This window comes from Phacochoerus africanus, chromosome 3, assembly GCF_016906955.1.
Source record: "Phacochoerus africanus isolate WHEZ1 chromosome 3, ROS_Pafr_v1, whole genome shotgun sequence".
NCBI lineage: Eukaryota > Metazoa > Chordata > Mammalia > Artiodactyla > Suidae > Phacochoerus > Phacochoerus africanus.
In genome coordinates this window covers 25736649-25751186 of record NC_062546.1, presented here as the reverse complement: position 1 = coordinate 25751186, position 14538 = coordinate 25736649, and the positions used below count along the sequence as shown (strand labels likewise).

General features: G+C 44.0%; 1 protein-coding gene across 7 annotated transcripts in view; it reads left to right on the top strand.

Annotated features, from left to right (window-relative positions):
• The window catches only part of RALY (RALY heterogeneous nuclear ribonucleoprotein), a 92701-nt gene that overhangs the window by 23989 nt on the left and 54174 nt on the right, over positions 1-14538 (top strand). The gene's annotated exons all lie outside the window — the stretch shown is intronic.

The window sequence follows — 14538 nt, the reverse complement described above, 5'->3', positions numbered from 1 at the left end:
TTTGAGCTTGTCCCTGAATAAGTAAAATTGGCAGAGGAATAGAGAAGGGCTTTGCAGGTGTTAAGGAATAGCATGGTGGAAAGTAGGAAGTTGCCTCCTGTGATTGGAGTACAGTGTGCTGATAGAGATATGGTAGAGGATGAGGGTAGAGTTTAAACTTTATCCTATAGGCAAAGGGGATCCATTGAGGGTGCAGGACTGTGATGGATTGGGGAGGCAAGATGATTGGAGACATTAGATTAGTTAGAACAGGTGTCAGCAAGCTAATGCCTGTGAGCTAAATCAGTTTGCTGCCTCTTTGAATAAAGTGGTACTGGAATACAGCCACACTCATTTGTTCATATATGACTGTTTTCATACTAGATCAGCAGAGTTGAATACTATAGAGATTGCTGGCCCTATGCAGAAAAAGGTTGCTGACCTTTGAGTTAGAAGGTAATTAGGAAAGTTCTGTAAGAGGAGATAAGTGTCAGGACTAATGGAAGTGTCAAATGAGAGTTTTCAAAAGAAGGGACAGTATGATTTGGAGTTCCCGTTGTGGCTCTGGTTAACGAACCCAACTAGTAATCATGAGGTTGTGGGTTCGATCCCTGGCCTCGCTCAGTGGGTTAAGGATGCGGTGTTATCAGGAGCTGTGGAGTAGGTCACAGATGAGGCTCGGATCCCGTATTGCTATGGTGGTGGTGTAGGCTGGCAGCTACAGCTCCGATTCAGCCCCTAGCCTGGGAACCTCCGTATGCCGTGGGTGGGGTGCTAAAAAGACAAAAAAATAAATAAAAAAAGAAGGGACAGTATGATTTAACTGAGAATTCCTAGCTTACTTACCTCTAAAACTTTGTCAAGGTCAAATTTGCTGAAAGTCAACCATGGTTTCAAAGGACACAGGATGCAGACAAGTCCTAATTTGCCCTTATCAGCTGTATGCTTGGGCAAATCACTTCCCAGAAGTTCAGGTGAATATGGTGAATAAAACAAAAAAAGAACCAATCAGATTTTTCCTTATGGTGCAGCATTCTTGTTCTACTATTTCTGTATACTTCATCTCCCAGTTTATAAGTCTAAAGGCCCTCTGTTGGGAAAGACAGGTATCCTAGAAAACCTGGATCAAAGTTTGTAATTTGAATTGTGAAGTTGGGGATGGATAGGCAGAAGGTTTTGATCTGGAGCAGCTGGTGTGGGAGAGGGGCTTATAATAGTTTGAGAACATCCTGTACCCTTCCCTCACTGCTTGTACTTGTTCTGACCAGGCTGAATTTACTTCTACCCTTCAATTTCCAGAGCATATTAGGCCTCTGCAAAACTAAAGGCTGGATTTATTTCTCAGTCAGCTCCTACAGTGGGAAACTACATAAGTACCACTGGACATCCCTCACACACCTCTCTCTGCCACTGCACTGAACCCCTCTGCTTCACTTCCTTTTTCCTAGAACATTCCCTGTAGGATAGGAAAAAGCACTAGATGGGAGACCATAGTGGTGGGTTCCAAACTCATTTCTCCCTTCAGTTTGCTGTGTGACTTCAGGCAATTTGTTTTATGTCTCTGGCCCTTCTAATGACTTTTGGGGATCTGGGCTTTCTTTTTCTTTCTTTCCTTTTTTTTTTTTTTTTTGCTTTTTAGGGCCATATGTGCAGCTAGTGGAAGTTCCCAGGCTAGGGGTCTAATCAGAGCTGCAGCTGCTGGCCTATACCACAGCCATAGCAATATCAGATCCTAGCCGAGTCTGCGACCTACACCACAGTTCATGGCAACGCTGGATCCTTAACCCACTGATCAAGGCTAGGTATTGAACCTGCATCCTCGTGGATACTAATCGGGTTCGTAACTGCTGAGTCACAACAGAATTTCCTGGGCTTTCGTCTCTAAGATCTCAACTTAGAGCATAGCGTTTTGCCTTTTTTCTTTTCCCCTGTGTGCTTCACTCCTTTCATTCTGTAGTATTTGTGTATGGACATACTCCATGTGCTTTAAATTCACTGTATTTGACTGTGAGAAGAATAGTTATATCTCTAGCCATTTTTACTGGTAGGGTTCCAAGAACTGGCACTCAGTTACTGGTGTGGAACAGACCTTGGGAGTCAGGTCCAGCTGACCCTAGGATTCAGCAAGGCATGCTTTTTCTAGGATGGGCAGTCTAGTTCAGTACAGGCTAACATTTTGCCCTGGCATCCATGATACAGTGGAGGAAGAAGGGCCAGACATCGATCCAGTCAATTTTTGTTGTTGTTCATTTACCTCAAAACTCTGAAATCTGTGCTATTATCAGAGATATCATTTTACAGATGTGGGGACTTAGTTTCAGAGGATTATTCAGTAGACAGAGACTAACTCATTAAGGATACGAGGAATAACCTAAATATTCCCACTTCCCAAGTTGGGGAGAGTTGTGGAAAAGAACAATAGTAATCTACTCTCTTTAGAGGACACAAGAGGAGTTCCTGTTGTGGCTTAGTGGATTAAGAACCCGACATATTCTCCCTGAGGATGCAGGTTTGATCCCTGGCCTCATTCAGTGGATTAAGGATCCAGCATTGCCTCAAGCTGTGGCGTAACTCACAGATATAGCTTGGATCCAGTGTTGCTGTGACTGTGTTGTAGGCTAGCAGCTGCAGCTCTGATGACACCTAGCCTGGGAACTTCCTTGTGCCATAAGTGTGGCAGTAAAAAGGAAAAGAAAGAAAAAAAAAAAAAAGAAAAAAAAGGCTACAGGAAAGCAGTAAAATAAAAGTGCCTGAATTATACCTAGTTTAGGTGGCCAGAGCCAGGGCACACACCCAGGTCTGCATGTGTGCTATTTCTGCTGTACCATGCTGCCTTCCCTGTAGAAGGATGGGGAGAGTGACAAACTCAGGTACAAGTCTAAGCTGGCAGACAGTCTCTGAAGAATGACCACTGGTGGAAAGGCCTAGCCTTGGATTCAGAGCCGGGCTTTAGTCCTAGGAGGGCCTGAAGTTAGGCAGGTGACCTGAGGCAGGGCTCTCACATGGACTTGGGCCCATTTGTAGAATATAGCATGTGATTTTGCACCCTCAAGAAGGTGAAGCCCTGGTGATCAGCACTGGCAATATCCTGGAATACCACACAGATCCCCACAATCAACTCTGTGGTACAGGAGAACAGGGAAGACATGTTGACATACAGGGCTTATTGGTGGGGTATGGGAGTTAGGGATAGGATAAGACTTTTAAATATTTCCTGCTTGGAGTCAGAATTAGTTTGAGGACTGGGTTTGAGTTGCTAAATCCAACCTGAAGTGATAGAGCTAGGATAGACAGTGAGAGGGAAAGGAAGAGATTTTAGAGACTGACAGGAGCCACTCTTCAGGTTAAACAAATAAAAAATTTTTATATGAAAAATATTTGTTATATTTTACAATTATTCCCGATTAAAAACTTGAATGGGAGTTGTGGCTGTGGCACAAGGGGATTGGCGTCATCTCTGTAGCGCCAGGATGCACGTTCAATCCCTTGCCTGGCACAGTGGGTTAAGGGATCCAATATTGCCATAGCTGCGGTGTAGGTTGGAACTGTGGCTTGGGTCTGATCCCTGGCCTGGGAACCCCATATGCCATGGGGCGGCGAAAAAAAACAAACAAGGAGTTCCCGTCGTGGCACATCGGAAACGAATCCAACTAGGAACCATGAGGCTGCGGGTTTGATCCCTGGTCTCGCTTAGCGGGTTAAAGATCCAGTGTTGCTGTGGTGTAGGCTGGCAGCTGTGGCTCTGATTAGACCCCGAGCCTGGGAACCTCCATATGCCACAGGTGCGGGCCTAAAAAGCAAAACAAACAAACAAAAAACAACAACCCCCCCAAAACAAAATCTTGAATCATTTTCTTATCAGTATAGTCTTTGCATATGCTGGCTTCTTTTCCCAGAGGTTCTGTCTTCCTTCCTCGCTGACCATGGCTAGGCAGGCAGGTCATGACTGGCTCTGGGCTATAGCATCCAGTTTGCTGCTCCATCTTGGGTCTTTCCCTGTGAAGCACTTGATAGTGCTGGATTTGATTTCTTCATCTATGAACTATGAAGACTGGACTAGCAGATTGAGGTCCTAGTGTTCTTTGTCCACCAGACCTGAAAGTTCCTTCTTAAGACTAGTTCTGAACTCCACCCTTGGTATCTTCACGTAACTGAACTGAATCCCAACTAAAATTCCGATTCTTTTTTCACCTGACCATCTACTTGTGATTTTAACTTTAGGTGAAATTAGCATCTCTCAGGTTCTGGGCGTCCTGAACCTGAGAGGTTCTGGGGCTGAATCCACTTATGTAGAGCATTGTCACTGCGTTTTAAATACCCATTCAAAAACTTGTATATGAACTTGAAAGTAGCAGTTCCAGGTTCCACACTGAGGACACCTCCAAAGTTCTGTACTATAGGAAGTCTGGATGATGTGGGAAGTACCCTGGTTGGGAGTAAGGGGACTTGATTCTGGCCCTGCCATTGCCTTCCTTCTGTGACTTTGGACAGATCCTCTCCTCACTCTGGTCTTAACACCTCTTCTGTAAAATGGTGGGGCCTCTTCCAGCTCTGGTCTCATTAGGGATAAAAAGCCATCTTTTACGCACTTCGGTTCAGAGCACTGCCTGGCTCCAGCTTTGGTGTGTTGGTTACAGATTATAAAGCCTTAGATTCTTGCTTCCAACTCAGGAGGGGGAGGGGAAACTATCCAACTGTCTCATTAGCATGGAGAAAAGAAAACAGTAATTACTTGTGTCTCCCTTGATGATTCCTGCGGGATTGGTTCCACGGGGAAGAAGGAGGGGGAAACTGGAGACAGCTTCAGCTAAGGAAGGAGAAATGCCGTTAGCTGCCCAGAAAATGCAGAGGCAAGAATGATTGTCTTGGATGTCTGTTGTTTTCTCTGGATATTCCTCCTAGCAGCCTAGATACTGCCTGGATTGAGTTTCATCTATTTACGGCATGTATGATGTTCTCATACATGGACTTGGATTGGGTTCAAGAGCCCTAATGTCACCTGTTATGTCAGCTGCCCTCCAAGGCCTCTTTTTGTGATATGCTGGGAATCCTGACACCTGTCTTCATTGGGGAGTAAAAGACAGTTTTACCGAGCCATTTTGTGACTTGGCTGCATTTTTATTATGTTTTGAGGTCATCTTTTTAAGCCCCATGGCAACCCAGCCAGTTGGTTTATTGTGTCAGGGCATAGGCAGCCACACAGTAGAGCCAGTCATAAGAGTCAAGGTCAGGTATTCTTGTGAGTGGGAGGAGTCTGGTAGCAAGACCATGGAGTTCGGTCCAGCCTGGGAAAAGCAGGCCTCACAAAGATTGAGGCAGTTAGAGTTTTGAGGCTAAAAGGTTAGGGGGCAAGCTGGAACAGAACTAATAGATTGGCAAGCATGACTTCTGGGACAAGGACTATTTGCTCTGTGGCCAGTCTTGTACTCCCTGCTGGTTGCAGGCAGTTGGGCACCCTCAAGTGCTGACTGTAGCAGAAATAGGTCTGAAGCTATCTGCAGGTGAGCCCTGCTCGATTGTTATGCTATGATTATGTCTTGTAGCTGCTCATTCCTGCCTTGGTTGCCACCACAGAGGCCTAGAAAACCCAGCTTCCGTTTTCCTTCCCCTGTTCCAAGGAAGATATCACTTCAGACACAACTTTTTCAATCAGTGTTCATGCATGCCCTGGAGATTGCTCTACTGTAAACACTATGGGTTCTATAGGGACATACTATTTTCTTAAAAATTTGTTTTATAGGAAGTTCTTGTTGTGGTGCAGTGGAAATGAATCTGACTAGTAGCCACAAGCATGCAGGTTCGATCCCTGGCCTATCTCAGTGGGTTGGGGATCCCGTGTTGCTGTGAGCTGTGGTGTAGGTCACAGACACAGCTTGGATCCTGAGTTTCTGTGGCTGCGGGGTAGGCCAGCAGCTGTAGCTCCAATTCGGTCCCTAGCCTGGGAATTTCCATATGCCACAGGTGCAACCCTAAAAAGCCAAAAAAAAAAAAAAAAATTTTTTTTTTACAAATGTAAATAAAAATGTAGGAGATGATGTCTTTTTTTTTTTTTTTGGTCTTTTTGCTATTTCTTGGGCTGCTCCCGTGGCATATGGAGGTTCCCAGGCTAGGGGTCGAATCAGAGCTGTTGCTGCCGGTCTACGCCAGAGCCACAGCAACTCAGGATCCGAGCCGCGTCTGCAGCCTACACCACAGCTCACGGCAATGCCGGATCATTAACCCACTGAGCAAGGGCAGGGACCGAACCTGCAACCTCATGGTTCCTAGTCGGATTCGTTAACCACTGCGCCACGATGGGAACTCCCCAGAGATGATTTCTTACGTTGAATCTCTGTAGCCCTCTGAAGCATGCCCTTCTCTTATCCTAGGTCTTTTGCTTGGTTCCCCATCCTACCCAAAAGTCTTTGGTGTCCAGGCCCCAATTCTTCCCAAAATTTTCTCTTAATTCACTTCCTGGCTTCCTTCCCCTACTCACCAATAAGATTCCTTATTTCCATATACTCCTGTAAGAACCTGTTCTCAATTTCTTTTTTTTTTTTAATGGAATACTTCAAAACAATAGCATGGCCCAAGGAAAGGGCCTCATGTTAGTTCTTTTCAGACTAACTTCAGTCTTCTGGGCTATAATAAAGTGCTTCCCAGGAATAGGGACAGTTTGCACACTTGGTACACAATACATGCTGACCCTTACAAAGGTGTTCATAGCATGGAATTCCCTCCCAGTCTAAGGTGTTTTGATTAGGTATTTGAGTTCACCCCAGGCACATCTCATGGCTTTTTGCCTGTTTGTTACAATCTTAGCACATTTTGTCCTTTAGGGTATGGTATCCAGTTTGGCAAAGGCTCCTGTCTCCTCTTTAAACAAGTGGCCGCACCCGCGGCATATGGAAGTTCCCAGGCTAGGGATCGAGCCACAGCCACTGTAGAAGCAACACCAAGTAGTTATGTTGTGAGCCACACGGGAAGTCTCTGTCTCCTCTTTATTGCAACAAATCTGAGAGCCTCTTGGGAAGGCCTGGTAACTCAAGTTGGCAACTCTGGAACTTGATGATGCACTTGCCTTCCACCCATGCCTGCCCATCTTTCCCTTAGGCATGCAAAGCTGACAGTTGCTGCATTAGGTACAAAATGGGAGAATTTGCCATTCCCTAAAACTTTATTATTGGAGTCTACTTGATATGCGTGGGGTGGGGGATGCCCCTTATTTTTGAGCATGAGAAAGTGCAAGATATATATATATGGTAGAAAAAACATGGTTTTGGAGTCAGATCTATTGAAGTAAGATCTGTTTCCCAGCTGTATGTTTTTAATTATTTTATTTACTTATTTATTTATTTTTTGAGGGCCACACCTGTGGCATATAGGAGTTCCTGGGCTAGGGATCGAATTGGAGCTACAGCTGCCGGCCTTCACCACAGCCACAGCCACGCCAGATCTGAGCTGCATCTGCAACCTCTACACCACAGCTCACCACAATACCAGATCCTTAACCCACTGAGCAAGGCCAGAGATGGAACCTGCATTCTCCTGGAAACTAGTCCAGTTCATAATGTGCTGAGCCGTAACAGAAACTCCTCAACTGTGTGGTTTTAGACAGATTACTTTTCTGAGGCTCAGTTTCCTCCTCTAAGATGGGGATAATTCTGTGGATTTCAAAAGGTTATTATGAATAATGAGAATAATTAAGGCTTTGGGTTTAGGGCATGATAATAGCAAATGTGTATTTCTTTCCTTTCTCCTAGGCCTTTTTTTTTGCTTGATTCATTCTTTTGTGGTACTTAAATGGAAAAACAGTACCTATCAGTGAGTAACTTGTGCCAGGCTCTGAGGTAAGGGCTTTCCCATGCTGTTTCATTTATTTCCCTCAGTAACACATTTATGAAGCGGGAACCTTTTCAAACAAATGTAGGAAACTGAGGCATAGAAGATAAATACATTATTTGTGGTCACAAAGCTAATAAGAAACAGAGCTGGGATTCAATCCCAGGTATGTCTGATCCTAGAACCTGAACTCTTCACCACTAAATTGGTCGTTACTCCATTTTTATTACTTTCCTTGAGCAATATGTGACCTCTAGAGGTTCTTATCTTGGCCCGTTGGTATTTGCACGCATGTAGTTCTTTAGGTTTTTCAGTATCGGTTAGTGCCTGACTATCTTTTGATGGAGCTACAGCCTTTCATTCAGAGCAGATCCCTTCAACTGAAAGGTGGTATAGCCCTCTTTTCATATTTCATTTTTTTTTAAAGAAACTATCCCCTCGGAGTTCCCGTCGTGGCGTAGTGGTTAACGAATCCAACTAGGAACCATGAGGTTGCGGGTTCGGTCCCTGCCCTTGCTCAGTGGGTTAATGATCCGGCATTGCCGTGAGCTGTGGTGTAGGCTGCAGACGTGGCTCGGATCCTGCGTTGCTGTGGCTCTGGCGTAGATCAGCAGCAACAGCTCCGATTTGACCCCTAGCCTGGGAACCTCCATATGCCGCAGGAGTGGCCCAAGAAATAGCAAAAAGACAAAAAAAAGAGAAACTATCCCCTCATTCCTTCTTTATCATTCATATTAAACTAAATAGATTTAAACAATTAAGCTGCTCTTGACAGTCTTATCTGATCCATCAGAAAATCCTTCAGAAGAGTGGGTACTGTCACCCTCATTTTACAGATATGGAAAGTAAAGTCCAGGAAGGTGAAATGACTCGACATAGTCACACAGTGTATTAGAGGTAGAGCAGAACAAGCCTTTAGGTTTTCTCTCAGCTCAGTGCTCTCCAGACTAATTTAGTAAGAAAGAGAGATAAGTATATGTTATATGTAGATCAGACCTAAAGAGTGTTGAGCTATATTAAGGGCCCTGGATCTAGAGAATTCTGAAGGGATCTTGCCGCCTCCATCTCATTTTCATCCCAGTACTTTTAACACATTTGAGGAACTCAGCAGAAAGGGAGAAACCTTAGGGTTTGACAAAACTTTCATGACGTGAAGCTGTGGGGATAGGTCCAGAAGATGTCAGTTTCCCCTTACCCATAAGGAAGCTTAGACTCCTAGGGCTTATTAGCCTAGAGTAACCCTTACAGAAGGAGCAGAGGAATAGAGGAAGAACCTGCTTGTCTCCTGATCTCTGCAAGCCTCAGCCTAAACCAGGTGAGCAAGGCTTGGGCTGGGGCAGGACAGCGGTGAGAACTGAGGATTTGAGTCCTGAGGAGCTTCAGTTTACCTTCTGCTTACAGATTTAGTCTGAAATTTGGATAAGAAAGTTCCCTCCATTTAAAATTTATAAAGAAGAATTCCTAATACTGCTTTTTTTTTTGTCTTTTTGCCATTTCTTGGGCCGCTCCTGTGGCATATGGAGGTTCCTAGGTTAGGGGTCTAATCGGAGCTGTAGCCACCGGCCTATGCCAGAGCCACAGCAACTCGGGATCTGAGCGGAGTCTGCAACCTACACCACAGTTCACGGCAACGCCGGATCCTTAACCCACTGAGCAAGGCCAGGGAGTGAACCCACAACCTCATGGTTCCTAGTCGGATTCATTAACCACTGTGCCACACCGGGAACTCCCTAATACTGCTTTTTAAAAAAAGACAAAAATAACTTTGCTTGTGGAACCAGAAGGAAAAAGAAACCTTTCCCAAAGTCTAGGCCTCAGACACTTTAATCCTACCCAGGCATCCCCTTCCTTTTTGTATCCTTCCTTACATTCTCTCTCTTTTTTTTTTTTGGTCTTTTTAGGGCGGCACCTGCGGCATATGGAGGTTCCCAGGCTAGGAGTCTAATTGAAGCTGTAACTGCTGGTCTATACCAGAGCCACAGCAACGCAGGATCTGAGCCATGTCTGTGAACTACACTGCAGCTTATGGAAACACCGGATCCTTAACCCACTGAGCAAGGCCAGGGATTGAACCCGCAACCTCATGGTTCCTAGTCGGATTCATTTCTGCTTCACCACAACAGGAATTCCACATTCTCCTCTTTTACCCCTTTATTCTTCCTCTTTTTTCTGTTAACCACCCAGCTTCCTTTAGCCTTTTCACCTCTCGTCTAACTCCTGAAAACAAGAATAGGAAAAGGATTTAGTAGATATTTGACATTATAGATGTTGGAGCCAGGAGTCAGTCATGGAGCTTGAGATTTTGGCCCTTATTTCTAGACCTTAGAACAAAGGTTGATGGGGCGGGTGTTTTATTCACACATAGGTTCCCCCAAATACTTAGTATCTCCTACCTGCCAGACTTTGTCAGGTACTTGGGCTATTCCAGTTAATAAGACCCCAAGCCTGCCATTGAGGTCATAGTCTTATGGGAAAGCCGCAGTAGGAGTAAACCTCCTCTTCTCCCCTCCTCCCCACCTCCCCTGATTCAAATCCTTGGATTTTGAGGTAGAAAGAATGTTAGAATTTATCTGGTCCTCCTTTCAAGTTGCTGCATAGTAAGGCAGACCATGAATTAAGCAAGCACATAGACAGGCTTTGGAATAAAGTAAAGGAGACCTAGGTTCTAATCCTGTTTCTTGCTACTTACTAGCTGTTTGATGTTGAAGGATATGCCCATCATACCTTGCCCTTCTTCAGTTACCTTGGCTATAAAATGGGCATGCCATCATTTGCTTCGCAGGGTATTGCAAGGGTTAGCAGCATAACACGTAGCCCAGTGCTTGGTGCTAGTAGCCCATGTCTTTCTGTCACCCTGTATCAAGGTCTGGCTTAAGTTGTTCTTAGGAAGCTCCTGAGGCCACTAGTCAGACTGATTTCTTTTTCCACTTTTACAAGACAAAGCAGTCTTTGAACTGTTAGGTCCTGCACAATACTCTTTTTTTTTTTTTTTAAATTGAAGTGTAGTTGAGTTCCCTGGTGGCCTAGAGGTTAAGGATCTGGTGTTGTCACTGCTGTGGCGTGGATTTGATCCCTGGCCCAGGAACTTCTGCATGCGTGGGCATGGCCAAAAAAAACCTTGGAAGCATAGTTGATTTATATATATATTTTTTCATATTATTTTCCGTTATGGTTTATTACAGGATATTGAGTATAGTCCCCTACCGTAGGATCTTGTTGTTTACCCATTTTATTTTATTTTTTATTTATTTATTTTTTTGTCTTTTTGCTATTTCTTTGGGCCGCTCCTGCGGCATATGGAGGTTCCCAGGCTAGGGGTCGAGTCGGAGCTGTAGCCACTGGCCTACGCCAGAGCCACAGCAACGCGGGATCCTTGCCGCGTCTGCAACCTACACCACAGCTCACAGCAACGCCGGATCCTTAACCCACTGAGCAAGGGCAGGGACCGAACCCGCAACCTCATGGTTCCTAGTCGGATTCGTTAACCACTGCGCCACGACGGGAACTCCTGTTTACCTATTTTATAGTAGTGTATATCTGTTAACCACAAACTCCTTATTTATCCCTCCCCCACCCCCTTTCTCCTTTGGTAACCATAGTTTGTTTTATATATCTGTGAATCTCTTTCTGTTTTGTAAATAAGTCCATCTGTATCTTTTTTTTTTTAAGAATCCACATATAACTGACATTTGTTATTTGTCTTTCTCTGACTTACTTCATTTAGTATGATAATTTTTGGTTCCATCTGTGTTGCTACAAATGGCATTATTTCATTATTTCATTTTTTTTTTATGGCTGGGTAATATTCCATTGTACTTATATACTGTATCTTCTTTATCTATTATCTGTAAATGGACATGGACATTTATTTAAGTTGCTTCCACATCTTGGCTGTTTTAAGTAGTACTGCTAGGAACATTCAATTGCATGTATCTTTTTGAATTAGAGTTTTTGTCTTTTCTTGGTATATGCCCAAGAGGGGGATTGCTGGATCATCAGGTAACTCTATTTTTAGTTTTTTAAGGAATCTCCATACTGTTTGCATAGTCTTCCTAACTAATATTCTTAGTACTTTGTAGGAAGTTGACACAGTTCTACTCTGGACTGTAAGGAGCCTAAGGATAAAGATTATTCTCACTTATTCCCACATCTTCTATAACCCTTGGTTATAGAAGATGATGTGACCATGGCTAACCAGGCCCAGGGATTATTTTCAATTGATTTGATAGATGACTTGGGGTTTTGCAGCTGACAAAAAAGAGCTGTTAAAGATTTGGCTGGGAGTCTTCCCATCTTTTTTTTGTCTTTTTAGGGCTGCACCCGTGACATATGGAAGTTCCCAGGCTAGGGGTCCAATTGGAGCTGTAGCTGCTGACTGACACCACAGCTCATGGCAACGCCGGATCATTAACCCACTGAGTGAGGCCAGGGATTGAATTTATGGTCTTGTGGGTGCTAGTCAGATTTGTTTTTGCTGAGCCATGACAGGAACTCCGAGAGTCTTCCCATCTTAACTCTTCCTCTTTCCTCTCCTGTTACCACATTGGTTCTTACAAAATCCCTATAGACAGGATGGGAATTGTATCCCCCTTTGTAATTAAGGAATTTGAGACTCAGAACTCAGGTCTCTTGATGCAGAGAAAGATAAGAGTAGCAGGAATTTGAACAGAAATCTTTGGTGACTGTCTTCATTCTCTGGAAGCAGTAGTAATCTTTACAAGGAAGAACAGGGCAGCTGTCGTTCTGAGGCCTTAGTGGACGGCGAGGTCAGAGCTAGATGTAGTCACAGAGATGTATTTCGTGAATATGACAGAGAAGTAAGAAACGATTCAGGGTAACTTCATTGAATTGTTAGGCCTTGAAGATTAAGAAGGATTTGAAATGAAGAGAGGCTTTCTAGTGAGACAACAACATGGACAAAAAAGTTTGGCGCTAGAAAGCTCACAGTAGAGGTTAAGGTAAATGATGACCAGACCCTGGTATGGGAATCTATAGAGGAAGGCTGAGGTGATTGGGAGTCATGACATTTTTTTGAGCAGAGAAGTGGCATTAGAAACAGTGTGGCAGTGTGGGACCAATGGGTTGGATGGGGCAGGAGGGGTTGTGGAGACTGGTGAAAAAGAGACCTGGAAAGAGGCTACTGTGTAACAGCCTGTCCTTGTAATGTCAATAAATTCTAAGAAATATTCCAGCAGTGCAGGCAGGAGATAATTAGATCCTGAACCAAGAAGTTGACACAGTAGGAAATAAAGATGATTTGGATGTAGAACTCTTAGAGCACCAAAACCAAAAAAGCCCAACCAACCAACCAAACAAAAAAACCTCCTACAAGGACTTGACAATTGTGGAAATGGGGAATGAGGGAAGAAGGGATGGAGAGTATGATTATTCGGAGTCTAAACATGTACTTGGGAGAATTGTTATGCCATTTGCTGAACCACAGAGCCTGGGAGATGGAAGATGAGTTCAGTTTGTTAACATGTTAATGAGAGGTGCTGATAGTGTGTTCCCCTTACCAGTCATCCCTTAGTATCTCAGCCTTTGTGCTTTGACCCTGCCCTATAGCCATCCTTTACTTCCTTGAATTTGCTGCTTTGTTCCAGGCCTGGAGGCTCCCCACCCCCAAACCCCATTCCACTAACCATGTCTTAGAACAACTGTCGTTCCTTCTCTGAAATAAAATAGTACGTGCAAGGTGCTTAGCCCAGTACCTAGTCTATTTCCAAGTGTACATTAAATATTAGTGGCTATTAAATGGCTATTGTTGTGGTTCTCATCATAGCATTGTGCTCATGGTATTCTCTGGAACCACTTGGCTAAAGGACCCAGGAGTCATTCAACTGATGTTCAGTAAAAAGCCTGGACTTTTGGGAGAGGATCTCAGGCTTAGATATAAATGGGGGCTCTGAGCCATGTCAGCTAGGACTAGAAAATGTGTTCCTGTCTTTTTTCTTCTGTTTTTGAGAAGTGGTAGGTGTGTGGTTAAGAGGGCAAACCCTGGGGCTCGGACTTTATGGTTAGAGTCCCATGTCTACCATCTATTAGCTGTGTGACTTGGGGCAAATTTACTTCATTTCTTGGTTTCTCAGTTTCTCCATTAGTACAATGGGGACTGTAATGCACACCAACTTTACAAGAGGTGTAAAGATTAGAGTTAATACAAGTAAAGGTGCCTGGCATGTGTGCTATTCTCATTACCTTCGTCACCTCTGCCCTGTGTTCCAGGTGCTATATAAGAGTTTCAGTGTTCTTCAGCTGTCCTTACCCATTAGAGGAGAGGATGGGCTGAGAAACCTGAAACCAATCTCAGAGTGCTTGAAAGTTTGTCTCAGCTGGATTCCAAGTTATCTAAGCCTGGAGCTGGATTCCAAGTTATCTAAGCCTCATTCTTCCCATCACTACATTCTAGCTATGTTGACTTTCTTGTATCTGAGCATAACAAGCTTATTCTGGCCTATTTTTGCCTCAGGGTTTTTGCACTTTATATTTCCCCTCTCTGAAACACTCTTCCCTCCAATCTTTGCAGATATTACCCTCTTTATTTCATTCAGGTCTCTGTCCAGTATTCACCCCTTGGAGAACTCTTCCTTGGCCATTTTATCTAAAAAAGACCTCATTCTCACTCCTTGTCATTAGTTTTTCCCTTACTCTGCTTTATTTTTTTTTAGAGTACCTAGCACAACCTGTAATTATATATTTAATTATTAACCTATCTTACTAGGATGAAAGAAATGTAAG